Genomic DNA, 15,141 nt, shown 5'->3' on the forward strand with positions numbered 1-15,141 from the left:
CAATAAGGCCCAAAGTCAACAAGTGTCGTCTGCTTCTAGTTCCGTGATGAGTGTGCACAATGAACCAAACACTTTTCCGTGCACAATTTGTTCAGGTCCAGACCACACTGCCCATTCATGTCCCATCTTTGTTCAACAACCTGAGTCCACCATGGAACAAGTGTGTGCCTTTAATGATTTTAGGAGAACACCCCCAGGAGCTTTTAGTCCAACATACAACAAGGATTGGAGAAACCACCCTAACTTCTCTTGGAGACATAATTTGCCTCAAAACCAACAGTTAGGTCCACCAGGTTTTTCTAGTAATAATCAAGGTAGGCAACAGAACTAGTTCCCCATGAACCAGCAGATGAATCCAGCCCAGTACAACCAGTACAACCCATCTTCTAGTTCCCAGTATGTTCCATCCCAACAACCACAAAGACAACCATGGGAAGAAGCCTTCCATAAGCTTGAACAACAAGTGAGCCAACAGTCTAACCAGATTAGTCAACTCATTAATCTTGTAGCCGCTAGAGAGAAAGGAACGTTCCCAAGTCAACCATTGGCTAACCCAAAGGGGAAAACCAAGGAAAATGCCTTTGAAGTTTCAAGTTCCCAAGACAATACTTTTCCTAGGGAGATGAAAGCAGTCACAACACTAAGATCAGGGAAACAAATTGACAATCAGGTTAGGATGCCAAGTGAGTCCACTACTCCAGCCCCACCTAGTCAAGCAACTAAGTCAACTGTAACCCCGAGTTCTAAGACTCCACAACAAAAGCCAGATGACTCCCAGACTAAGCCTAAGTCCCAGATTAGAACTGTCATGCCAAAAGCCCCTTTCCCAGAGCGACTTGCTCAAAATAAGAAGGATAAACAGTTTTCTAATATTATGGAGGTTTTCAAAACTGTGAGCATTAATATTCCCTTTCTCAGTGCAATTCAGCAGATCCCATCCTACACGAAATTTGTGAAAGACTTGTGCACTATTAAGAGGAACACCCATGTCCCTAAGCAAGCATTTCTTACTGCTCAAGCCACATCCTTAATCCACCAGAAAACCATAGTTAAGCTTAAAGATCCTGGGAGCCCTACAGTCTCTTGCCACATTGGAAACAAGTTCAAGGGCAATGCTTTATTAGATATTGGTGCTAGTGTCAACCTATTACCTTATTCTGTTTATCAGGAGTTGGGCCTACAAGATTTAAAGCCCACAAGAGTCACCTTGCAATTAGCAGACCGATCTGTTAAGATTCTGCGTGGTATAGTTGAGGATGTCTTAGTCAAAGTAGCTGACTTCTACTACCCTGTAGATTTCATAGTTTTGGACACTCATGAGTCAGTAGATAATAGAATTCCAATCATTTTAGGCCGACCATTTCTAGCCACAGCCAATGCCTTGATAAACTATAGAAATGGTAAGATGAAGATGTCCTTTGGGAATATGTCTGCAGATGTGAATGTTTTTCACCTTATGAAGAAACACAATGATGATGAGGATATTGGTGAAGTTTTTCTCCTCAATAGTTTGATCCCTACTCCACAAGTAGAAGACCCATTAGAAGCTTGTTTAACCCATTTTGCTTGTGACTTTGACATAGATGGATCCATTAGTGTTGTGAATGAGTTATTAGACTCAGCACCTATCCTAGATACCGAAAATTGGAAAGCTAAGGTAGAACCACTCCACCCTCCTATTCCAAAAACAATTTCCAGTGTTGATTCCAAGGTTGAGCCTAGTAGGGAGCCCAAAGTTGATTCTACTCCTTCACCAGCAAGCCCAGAACTTAAACCTTTGCCAGCTGAACTCAAGTATGTTTTCTTAGGACCCAATGAGACATACCCTGTTATTGTTGCCTCTGATCTATCAGATGAACAAGAGATCTTGTTAGTTGAAGTTTTGAAAAAGCATAAGTCTGCCATTGGTTGGTCCCTTAGTGATATCAAAGGTATTAATCATTTAGTGGTTCAACATAAAATTTACTTGGAAGATAATGCTAAAACTTCTAGAGAACCCCAGAGGAGATTGAACCCACACATGAAAGAAGTAGTCCGAGCTGAAGTTTTAAAGCTTTTAGATGCTTGTATCATCTACCCCATCTCAGATAGCCAGTGGGTTAGCCATGTACAAGTTGTACCCAAGAAATCAAGGATAACTGTTGTCCCAAATGATGAAAATGAGTTAGTCCCAACCAGAATTCAGACCGGATGGAGAATGTGTATAGATTTTAGGAAGCTTAATGCACAAACAAGAAAAGATCATTTCCCTCTCCCGTTTATTGATCAGATGTTGGATAGATTAGCAGGTCATGCTTTCTATTGTTTCTTAGATGGTTTCTCTGGTTACTTTCAGATAGTTAAAGCCCCAGAAGACCAAGAAAAGACTACCTTTACCTGTCCTTTTGGTATGTTTGCTTATCGACGCATGCCTTTCGGGCTTTGTAATGCACCTGCGACTTTTCAAAGGTGTATGGTTAATATCTTTTCTGACATGGTAGAGAGGTTTTTAGAAGTTTTCATGGATGACTTCTCTGTCTTTGGTTCTTGTTTTGATGATTGCTTGAACCATCTGAGTCTTGTCTTAGAAAGATGTGAGGAGAAAAACTTAGTCCTCAATTGGGAGAAATGCCACTTCATGGTGAAGAAAGGCATTGTCTTGGGTCACGTTGTTTCTAGTGAGGGTATCCAAGTTGACAAGTCTAAAATTGATGTGATTTCTACTCTACCCATTCCCAAGTCTGTTAAAGATGTTAGATCTTTTTTAGGGCATGTAGGTTTTTATCGTCGGTTCATAAAGGACTTTAGTCAAATCGCTAGGCCTCTGAGTAACTTACTTGCTAAGGATGCTCCTTTTGATTTCATTGAGGCCTGTATTAAAGCTTTTGACTATCTGAAAAATGCTTTGACCACTGCACCCATCATTCGACCACCTAACTGGTCACTCCCTTTTGAGTTGATGTGTGATGCTTCTGATTACACGGTTGGTGCAGTCTTAGGTCAAAAGGTTGATAAACTCCCTCATGTCATCTATTATGCTAGTATAACTCTCAATAATGCCCAACTTAACTACTCAACCACCGAGAAAGAGTTGTTGGCAATTGTTTTTGCTTTTGATAAGTTTCGACACTATTTGATTGGTTCCAAAGTGATTGTTTACTCTGATCATGCGGCTTTAAGGCATCTTCTTTCTAAGAAGGATGCCAAACCACGATTGATCCGATGGATCTTGTTGTTGCAGGAGTTTGATCTTGAGATTCATGATAAAAAAGGAACTGAAAATGTAGTTGTCGATCATCTGTCTAGGCTAGTGACTGAGGCCATTGAAAACTGGCCTATTTCTGAGAGTTTCCCTGATGAGCACTTGATGGCTGTTGCTTAGACCCCATGGTATGCTGACATAGTGAACTTTCTTGTCACCACTTAATTACCCAATCATTGGAGTAAGCACGATAGGTCTAAGTTTTTGGCCACTACCAAATATTTTGCTTGGGATGACCCCTACCTCTTTAAGTGTTGTCCAGACCAGATAGTACGTAGATGCATTTCTGAGTGGGAACATAGAGCTATTCTCTCATTTTGTCATGATCATGCGTGGTGGCCATTTTGGCTCCAAAAAAACCGCTACAAAAGTGTTGCAATGTGAATTTTATTGGCCTACATTGTTTCGTGATGCCCATACTTACTGTCACGCTTGTAGTAAATGTCAACACCTGGGGCGTATGTCTCGTAGACACATTATGCCTCTTACCCCTATTCTGATTGTGGAAGTTTTTGATGTGTGGGGTATTGACTTTATGGGACCTTTTCCTAACTCCCATAGCTTTGAGTACATTTTAGTGGCAGTTGACTATGTCTCAAAGTGGATTGAGGCTATTGCATGTAGGACCAATGACCATAGAGTTGTTGTCAATTTTCTAAGGGAACACATTTTTGCTAGATTTGGTACTCCCCACGTTATCATTAGTGACAAGGGAAAACACTTTTGCAACAAGGCTTTTGAAAGTTTAATGAAGAAATATGGGGTTACTCACAAGGTTGCCTTACCTTACCACCCCCAGACCAATGGCCAAGCTGAGGTCTCCAATAGGGAAATTAAACAAATCCTTGAAAAGACGGTCCAACCAGATAGGAAAGATTGGAGTTTAAGACTCCCTGATTCACTTTGGGCCTACAGGACTGCTTTCAAAACACTCATTGGTATGTCACATTATCGTCTAGTCTTTGGTAAGCCTTGTCATTTGCCTGTAGAGTTAGAGTATAAAGCCTATTGGGCCGTAAAAAGCCTTAATTTTGACATTGTCAAGGATGGTGATCATAGGAAGTTGCAATTGAATGAGCTCGAGGAGCTTAGGAATGATGCATATGACCTCTCTAAAAAGTACAAAACCAATATGAAGAGGGTACATGATAACCAAATCATGAGGAAGGAATTTTTCGTCGGTCAAAAAGTTTTACTTTATAATTCCCGTCTTCATTTGTTCCCTGGGAAATTGAAAACTCGTTGGTCTGGTCCTTTCATAGTCACACATGTCACTCCTTATGGAGCAATCACAATTGAGAACCCAAAAGATGGTAGTACTTTTAAAGTCAATGGTCAACGTTTGAAGCCATTTTTGGAGTTACGTTCCCCAGAAGTAGAGGAAGTACTTCTAGAAGATCCTATCTATCAGGATTGATCATCTCTTTGATCACTGATGCGTCGGGCTGATGACATAAACCTTAGCGCTTTTTGGGAGGCAACCCAAAGTATTGTACCTATTCCAAACTCTAGGTTTGGGGGTGCACTTGTATATATAGTCGTTGTAGTATAGTTGCATTTCCATGTGCTTTCATTCTTATTTTATTGGCAGGAAATGTGATTAGTAAATAAGCATCAAACAAGGTAAAATGTTTTAATTTCTCTCTTTCCAAGCTTACATTCATTTTGTCATTAACATCATTATTGTCATTTTGGTGGCTTAGTTTTCAACATTGGGGACAATGTTTCATTTAGGTTTGGGGGTGTTGAAATTTAAAAAATAAATAAATAAAAAATAAAAAAATGGTGTTCTAGATTTCAACTATAGGATTCTTATGATAATAAAGGTTTGATACACTTTTGATGATGAAATAGATCTAGAAGTCTCAATTTGGCTACATACTTTGACTTGAGTCTTAGAAATCTGAGCTAATTAGAGTAATAGACCTTGCATTAGTTCTTGAGTATCTTTGCATGAATCTTGCATTGCATTTTATGAGTAATGAACTTCTGGAATCCAAGAGTCAGATGAATTAACTAGACAAAACATGTGAGTCTGAGCCAAAAGTCGGCATTATGTGTGAATTTTCTCGAGTGATGACACCATGGATGAAGCTTTTCCGAGTAGAGAGATGCACACTTCTTCTTGCTAGATCAGCACACGGACACCTAGGTAGAATTTAGGCATTCTTTGACCGTTTGATCCTGGTATATCCCACCCATATATATCATTTCCTTAGAAGCCCTTTTGAAGCCTTGCTCTTTAAGCCTTTTTCTTGTGAACCAAACTCCTTAAACCATATCTTTTAACCCATAATATAACCTACCTAAGTTGTTGCTTGAGAGTTAGGATGACTGTGAAGAAAATAAATAAAGGGTCCTCAAAGTCAGTTGCTTCCTTAACAGAAAATTCAGAATTTCAAGACCTTGCCACAAGTCAATTAAAAATCAAAATGGCAAGAAGATGTGCCCACCTTCAAAAAAAAAAAAATTGGGCCCTTTTGAAAGTTACAATTTGAATTGAAGAAGCACTAAAGTTCGAAGTTTCTCTAAGTAGTTGTGAAGACCCTATTCTCTCAAGTAATAGCTCTTTGAAATATCCATTCCTTTTCTTGTGAACCCCTACCTAAGCCCCATTACAACCCATTTAAGACCTCTAGCTTCCTAGGCTAAGTGTGGTGTGAAAGTAAGAAGATGATGTGATGATCGACCTCGGTTTTTTTGGTTAGTCATTGAGAGTGTAAGGATTGAGTGTGCCCCGCACACTAGAGAGACCTTGACTTGGAGTGTAATAATATGAGTGATATGTGTCTATGACACAACCGGTGAGAACCCAAGTTAATGATTCTTTCTAAATATACCAGAAGTGAAGTTACTCGTGCATAGCATTGCATCTTTTCATAGCACAATGCTTATATTGTTTAATGCTTGTGTTTATTGCATTCTTATTAACTCTGGTGTCACGAGAATTGAAGTTTGTTGCCAAAAGAGATGAAAGGACTTTGCTGAGATAACTTAAAGTGATAACCTTGATAATCGAGTCTTTATAGTCTAATTCCGAACACCAGAATTTTGTGGGTATATTCTCTGCAAACCCTCACGAGATAACACTCGTCCTCTAGGGGTAACCTTGAGGTTTAACGGCTTGTTGCACAAACTAAGTGCAGCCGCGATTCCTGCGAAAGTGAGTTAGGATTTTCTTTTGTTTTGTTTTGCTCGAGGACTAGCAAAATGTAGGTTTGGGGGTGTTTGATAAGTGCCTAAAATTGTATATTTTATATATAGTTTTATAGGCACTTTATAATATCATTTATGCTTAATTTCGTATTTTTAACGTAAAACCATACATTTGCTTTATTCCATGGCATTATGCACATTTTTTGGTCATAAAGGTTTATTTGCATATATGTGCATGTCTTTGGAAAATTCCAATGCAAAATATGTTTTATTAATTTGGTTTAATATTTTTTGTAGGAAATAAATATGTTGGTCAAAGCCCAATCAAAGCCTGAGCCCATAAGCCAAAGAGGATCACTTAAAGAATCAATAAGTGAGATCTCATGGAGTAAATTGTGCTATCAAGAATGGAAGGAAATGTTAGAGAATTGATAATTATGGAAGGAAATCAAGAAAGGATAATTGCAACTACCACCATATATTCTTACCATTTTCACCACATTAAATATCCCAATTTCCATTAATTACTTATTCCCTAAATTTCATTATATCAAATCATTCCATAATACCTTATATCCTAGCCACCATATATTCTCCTATATCCTCACCATATTCTTGTCAATCACTCCATTCCTAATTCAAAACCATATCATTCCATTTTATCCTTTATTTGATTTCCAATTTATATTTCTTTCCTTCCTCATGCCTTGATAATATCTCTTCCGTATTCCATTTCCTAAATTCTTTTATCTTATATTTTCTTCCTATATCCCAAAGATTATTTCTATTTTGTGTGAAGATATTATATGCACAAAGATCTTGTTGGTGGAAGCTATAAATAGAGAAGAGAATTGGCATTGAGGAGAAGCATTCTACACCATTCTACAAGCATTCTACACTCATTCTATCTCCATTCTAGTAGAAATTTTGCTTTGAAGTTTTAGTTCATTTAATTAGTGAGGAAGAGTGCTCTTGAGTGTGTAAGTTTCAGAAGATATCAACATCAAAGCAATAAAGTCAGTTTCAATGTTCACTCTATCCATTGTCTTTAATTATTATTTCATGTTAATTAATAGCATGGAGGGCTAAGCTTCCACCCCATGGTGGAAAGTGAAAGCTCTCCATGAAATTCTTGTTATTTTGTTTTTGTCCTTTTTGTTAGAATCTCCACTATATGTGTTTTTGATGAAATCTAATGATATCTATTTTTAATTGATTTTTGCACTAAGGTTAAATGTGCATGGTTTCTATCACCGTGAAAAATACGGGGTATTTTCCATTGTTAGTTTATTCTTTTTGTTAAAAATCTTTTAGACTCAACTTTATTAGTCATTAAGGGATTTTTGGGATTTTTGTACTTCTTATTGTGGACATTGAATGCCTAAAATTTCCTCATTTGGAGTCAAAGAGAATAGAGGATTGAATTTAATATTGAGATGTTTTATTATGTTCTTCAAGTTATATTTTCCACTAATTCTAGAACTAGCGTTTAAGATTTAGTGAAGTTTCGGAGAAATTTAACAAGAGGTATAAAACTAAAATACAAGAATTGTTGGTGAGTTAATAACTTTCTACCATGGGTTTTGATAAATTGATCTTTGAAAATTAATTGCTTTAGTTAGTCATTATTTTCTTTCAAGTTACTTTTATTTTTAGTTTAGATAAGAAATTAGAAATCCTCAACAATTGTTTTAATATTAATCACCAAGTTAGCTATTGGTTTATGAAATCTTTTCTCCCCCATTTATTCACTTCAAGATGTGGATCGATACCTCACTTACCGCTATTCTAATCAGATTTTATTAATTATTTTGCAGTTTTTTAGATTTTTGTTGATTGACAAGTTTTAGATGACGGAATTAAATATTCGAAGAATTTGTGCAAATCAATGGATATGACTTATGAGTCTTTAAGGAGCATTGTAGCAGTTTGTTTGATGGAATTGCGAGAGTGCAATATGCCGGTTCACACAAGAAAATTAGTGCCAAACACTTTTCAATAACGTTAAGGGTGTGCATTATTCATAAGAAGCTTTGTATCCTTTTTTGTCTGAATCCATGCATATGTATAGTGCTTTAATACATAGGCAACAATTGTATGTGATTGTACGACAACTCTATTGTAAACAGAGTTCTTATGTTGCAAAAGGGTTTTTCATTTCTCATTGGTGTATGTCTTATGAAACAATTTTAAAAGGTAGTGTTATATATATTTTCTCTGAAAATTGAGCAGCATCAGCTTCCAAAATGATGTATTATATTATTATGTTGTGTGATTATTGCGTTGCAGATTCCAAAACTCTCAGATACTAAAGCTACCAAAAAGTATAACAGCATAAAGGTTGTGGTACTGCTAAAGTAGCACACCAAACAAAATTGATAAAGCTTAAACAACTACCATACGTTAACTTCCAACTAATTATACGAAATTAGATTAGCAATTGCATTTTGAAAAGTGCTTACATGCATGAATCCTAATCAGCTTCTGCCCAACTACTGTGTAATGTACTACATAATACATATATTACATATATATTGCACTTTATGATATTTTTCCATATACTTACCATTGTTTCTCATTTGTGAAAATATCATTTTAATGTGAGTATAAGTGGAAGCAAAAAAGAGGTATAATTAATTGTTTTTTTATCAGGTTTTCTTTCTTTATCTCTGTTTAATTGATTTTGATGCATAAGCTATACTAGCCACATGTAAGATTTCAACAAAATTTTGTTTTGTGCTTAATTTTATTTGACGATATAAATATTCTGAGGTTAAATACTAAAAAAATTAGTATTCTAAAGTTGGTTATCTTTTGTAGTTTTTTGGAATAAAATAAAAACAAATTTAGATTGAACCATTAGATTAAAACCAATTGTGGCTTCTCATATAACAAAATCTTATTTTAATATGTCGTTTACAAGTATAAGTGGAAGCAAAGAGGTATAATCAATTGCTTTCTTTAGCGGGTCAAAATGTTACAGTTATTGGGGTTAGAAGCAGCAAGTGCTATAAGGAAATGCCAATGGAGCTCCTTCGTGCCAGTCTTCCCCACACTGATGACCAACAGCGCAAGTTTTTACTTTTTAATGGATTTTGCTCAGTGCTCTCTATGTTTGTAACTTTGCTTAATAACCATAACAAATTATTGGCTCTTGGAACTTTAATAAATTAATTTACTGTATGAGTTTCAATATAGTTTGGAAATAAGATTTTTAATACATAATAATAAAATGAAAAAAAATATATAAAAAGGGTCCAAACTTAAAAAATGATGTCCCTAGAACCCCTCCCTACAAATAGTTGCAAGTTTTTTAACAAAAAAAATTATTCATTTAACGGCACCCGTCCAAGTATGAGAACACAATATTAATGAATAGTAGAAAAATAAACAACCATTCAAGGACACCAGCAAATAAACCAGCTGCAAACCCCTAAGAATACTGTCACACCCCGAATTTCGACAGAATTCGGAAAAACATTATTTGTCCCCGACTCTTCGATCTCCGAGGTGTGACGAAAAAACCCATAAACAGTTTTAAAATATGCGGATAATTAAAACCAATAAAAATTTTAACTTAAACAAAGTCCTCTTCATTATAAAACAATTTACAAATGAAAATACAAATAATATTATCTCAACTGAAAATCTATATCACCTCAAGGGAAAACAAAACACAACCTGAGATGCAATGCTAACGCAAAACCACAAGCAAAGAACCAATCTTCTTCATCACTAAACCTCATCAAGACTTATCAACTATGTTCATTTAATGAACACACCCGATAAAGCAAACATGCAAATCGGTCGACATTATAAACAATGCTTGTGGTGTGAGCCTTAAAACAACCTATAATATTACACATATATACACAATCCATAAGGCAGTTAGTTCCTCCACCGAGGCGCCTTAACTTTCAACGACTAATACAACATTCTTAAGTACAATAATCTAGGCAGGTAGTTCCTCCACCGAAGCTTCTTAAGTACACTAATCTAGGCAGGTAGTTCCTCCACCGAGGCCTTTTAACTTTCCACTAACCACACAACAACTATACTCATAATAAATAAGGCATGTAGTTCCTCCATCGAGGCCTTTTAGGTTCTAACTAAACTATAACCACCAACCATATACAAATCATCTATCTAGAGATATATCCTTTACCAACATATTACCATAATTAGATTATTTCGGGCTTTCTTTGTGGTGTCCCTAAAATCACGTCGTATCTATGTCTTTACCTAGTTTCCCTTACCACAATCGCGAACCCAACGCCGAACATGTACATCCACATGCCTCCCCACATAATGAACCACTCGCGTGCGTAACCACCGAAAATGGGATGCCGCGACACCGTAAATCCTCACACGGAAGCAATTATGTAAGTAACGCCACTATTCGCGTAAAAATATTAGCATCATCGTTCTATTTTGCGAACGGAATAATCAAAAAATTATTCGGGTTACATGGCCATTCAAATTTTAACTTGCCGCCCGGAAGGGAAGGCCATTCAAATTTTAACTTGAACGCCGGAAGGGCCAATCACATGAGTTGTGGTAGTCGTTCTAGGATTTTCGTTCGTAATTTATTCGGTGTCATACATCTATGACTCATAAACATTTCTACTATATCACGCATCAATTACCTTATTGCACTAAGCCACAATCTCTAAAATATCTCAATATATCTCATAACCATATTTCATACTTTCACGTGCCAATATCTTATTGCCTACACCACACACCGGTGAAGCAAATATTCACCAAGATACTAGCATCTCACATATAAAATAATGGAGTGTATATACATTTCTCCAAGATATTGCATCAATATATTATAACGTGTTATATCATGTCATGTCACAATGCTTCCACGATCGTATACATTATTTATTATAACGTATTAGGAATATAATGTCTCCTAACATCTCAATATCGTCATGTGTCAAAAATACACAACGCCATCATCAAATCTTTCTTAGATAATTGACTAACCAATTATCTGAGGTTTCCGCATTCATTTTATTTTATGGCTTGTCCATACAATATACAACATAAAACGTAAAGACATTAGGCGGTCAAAAGTCTACAATCAAAGCCCAATATTTATATACTTTTTACACACTACTCACGCCAAATCTTAATTAGATAATGACCAACCAAGTTATATAATATCAAATGATATTTTCTTACTATATATATCCATATGATCAAATATGTGAAAACCTGGAAAAGTCAATCTCAAAAGTCAACCGTCAATGGTCAATGGTCAACACGCGTCATGGTCAAGGTCAAAGTCCACATGTCCCGGTCAAAAGTCAAAGTCCACATGTCCGGTCAAAGTCAAACCGTCCCCGGTCAAAGTCAACGTGTCCCGTCAAAGTCAAACCGTCTCCGGTCAAAGTCAACCGGTCCTGGTCAAAGTCAAAGGTCCCGGTCAAAGTCAAAGTCCACATGTCCTTGTCAAAGTCAAACTGGTCCCGGTCAAAGTCAACCCGGTCCCAAAGTCAAAGTCAAACCGTCCCCGGTCAAAGTCAACCGTCCATGGTCAAAGGTCAAAGCGCCAAAGTCAAACCGTCCGGTCAAAGTCAAACTGTTTTCCATGTTCGACAGGAAAAGCTAAGGCCAGTGACATAGCTTTGGACGACTAGGTAATGGTTCGGACCCAACCGCCTCGAGCCCAACCTTAACCCGAAAAGTTTAAACATTGGAAAACCCAAACAGATCTATTTTAAGTCATGGGTGACCTCGGCATAATATTAGAAACGGGCCCAAAAGCGAAATTTAATTAGTTTGGCCCAAATCCTAATAGAACTTCGCCCACAACTAACACTAAACCGAAATTTCGGTCCAACCACTATTGAAATTTCGGCCAAGCCAATAAAAAACATTTCGCCCACAACTTAACTAAAAATCGGGCCCAACAAGAAATAGAAATTTGGCACCAAAGAACTTAAACATTTCGCCCATCTTCTAATGACCACTAAGGCCCAAACCCCTGTGCCCGAATAGTCATCTTCCTCCTCCAAAGAATCTCTCCACCACCACCACCTCCAATTTCGCCTTACCAAATCCAATTACTCCTCACCCAGTATCGCCCCTCATCCCAAATTTTGACTCATATGGAAAAACCCAATCTTCCCATACTAACAAATCACGATTTCCCTCACCTCCAAAACTAGATCTAAAAGCTTTATCAAATGGCGGCCTCAAGCTTCCAACAAGCATCCAAACTTCAATCCCGACGTCCATCAACCAATTTCAACCTACAAAATACCCCAAAACCCAACAACATAATATGATGGCGTAGGATTCATGGCTAAGCGCCTCCATGAACAAAGCTCCAAAGAGTTTTGAACTAAACAATATATACCCCCGCAACATCGATCCACAAATCGGCTGGGTTTTGATCCCCATTAACAAACAAAGCCACAAGAATCAAAAAGAGTGTAAACAGAAAATAAGGAAAATCGCCGATTTACGTAATGGGGCTTTAATCGCCCAACGGCCATAAAGCTTCGTACCACCGAAAAATTCGAAGTTTCAACATATTTTAATTCAATTTTAATACCGACGGTTTTATCAATATATAAAAACAAGAATCTATACACCGATATACTTAAAAATCAAATCCGGTGATATAGCAAAATAGCTACTCACAATGTCGAACGAATCCTACTTAATCCCTCGTCGTCCGAACCGTCGCTCCCACCCTCCGAAATCCAAACTTTCATGCTCGCCTCCATTTTTAATATATTTTATTATTTTATGAACCCTATTTTCTAGAAAAGTGTTTATATACTTGGGTCCTAAACCCAAGCCCAACACGAACTTCGGGCCCAAAACCGTGCCCACGATCCCGAGTCCAAATCAAGCCAATTTTGAAAATAAATAATTTAATTAATTAATAAATATAAAAATACGTGTTTTAAAAATATCACGGGCATACTATACACATCTCAAAAGAATCTCGTCCCGAGATTCGAAGTAAAGCTATACTGAACAAAACGCGTTGGTTATTAACTTAGAACCTATACAAGAATGCACGTTAATTAGACTTAAACAAGATAACATTGGTATTAATTATTTTAATTAATTCGAATATATGTCCTCATGCCATTACAAAATCTATTATAGTTTAACCGTCTATATTAAAACAAATTATTCTTTATTATTTAAACACAAGACAAATATATCATATCTTTTTAGCATGCAGTTTCTTGACACGTAGCAAACTCTACGAAAATCAATATTCTACTTAACTAATCAATAATATGGAGAAAGTTCATCTCGATATAAAACATTAGGGAGTCTTTCATATCATGCATAAAAGAAAATTAGTGTCCTAATACACTTAAAACAAAAATCACTCATGTCATTGATACTACAATAAACTTTATATTACTTTAGTCATGCTCTCATAAATATTAAATTTAAATCCACCATTGAATCCTAATTCATGCTTGCAACTGGATCAAATATAGCACGTATTCAAAAAAAATAATTTTTTTTTTTCATATTCCTTTATCAAAATCATATAGACTGAAACAAAACAATTCAGAATAAATACTCGAATATGCAAAAATCATGTGAAACTAATTTAACGATATTAATCAATCATATACGCACGGTAATAGTTCACCTATATACAATAATATAAAAATGTATATACGCAAGTATACACATCTCAAAAAGAATACACGTGTATACGCAAGTATACACATCTCAAAAAGAATACACGTGTATCGCCAAGATACACATCTCAAAAGAATACACGATATATGCTTATGTATATCTCAAAAAGAATACACGATATATTTTAGTATACATTTCTCAAAAAGAATACACGATATTTTATTATTATATTCAATCTATTTCTAACTAATCACCTCTAACAGTTAATCTCTTTATACTTTAAAATACTATTCATCCATTAACGCATTAATGCGAGTGAGGCGAGATAGTTCCTCCAACACCGAGGCAATTAGTTTTCCTTACTCAAGACGTCACTAAGCCATCAGATAATACAACTCATTCCATATAAATTAAAATATCTTATTATTTCTTGAATAATAACATAACACTCAAATACAAAGTTCACAAACATGTTATCACACTTAATCCCTAATCCATGTGAAAACGAACACCAACAATAAAACGATATTGTAACAAAGACACATCATCTCTTGATCAAATCCATTAATAATTAACATATTACACAAATAACCACTCCTCAAATGATAAGGAAAAAAAAAAAGCATCTCCTATGCACTCCACAAGAGTAACTAATATAAATATACACTTTACACATACAATCAAATCAAGAAAAATATTGACTCTCTTTATTTTTATATCTCTTTCATTTTCTTTGTAAAACAAATAAAACAACTAAGCGGAAATAGTTTTGAAAATAATACTCCTTAAACACTACCCATAAACCACGATCCGAATCACCTAGACTCACCCTAGTCTAAGCTAACCAAATGCTCGATACTCCGATTGAGTCTAAAAACATTATTTGTCCCCTCGACTCTTCGATCTCCGGGTGTGACGACTTCCCAATCCAAAAACCCATAAACAGTTTTAAAATATGATAATTAAAACCAATAAAAATTTTAACTTAAACAAAGTCCTCTTCATTATAAAACAATTTACAAATGAAAATACAAATAATATTATCTCTCAACTGAAAATCTATATCACCTCAAAAAAACAAAACACAACCTCGAGATGCAATGCTAACT

This window comes from Coptis chinensis, chromosome 5, assembly GCF_015680905.1.
Source record: "Coptis chinensis isolate HL-2020 chromosome 5, ASM1568090v1, whole genome shotgun sequence".
Taxonomy (NCBI): Eukaryota; Viridiplantae; Streptophyta; class Magnoliopsida; order Ranunculales; family Ranunculaceae; genus Coptis; species Coptis chinensis.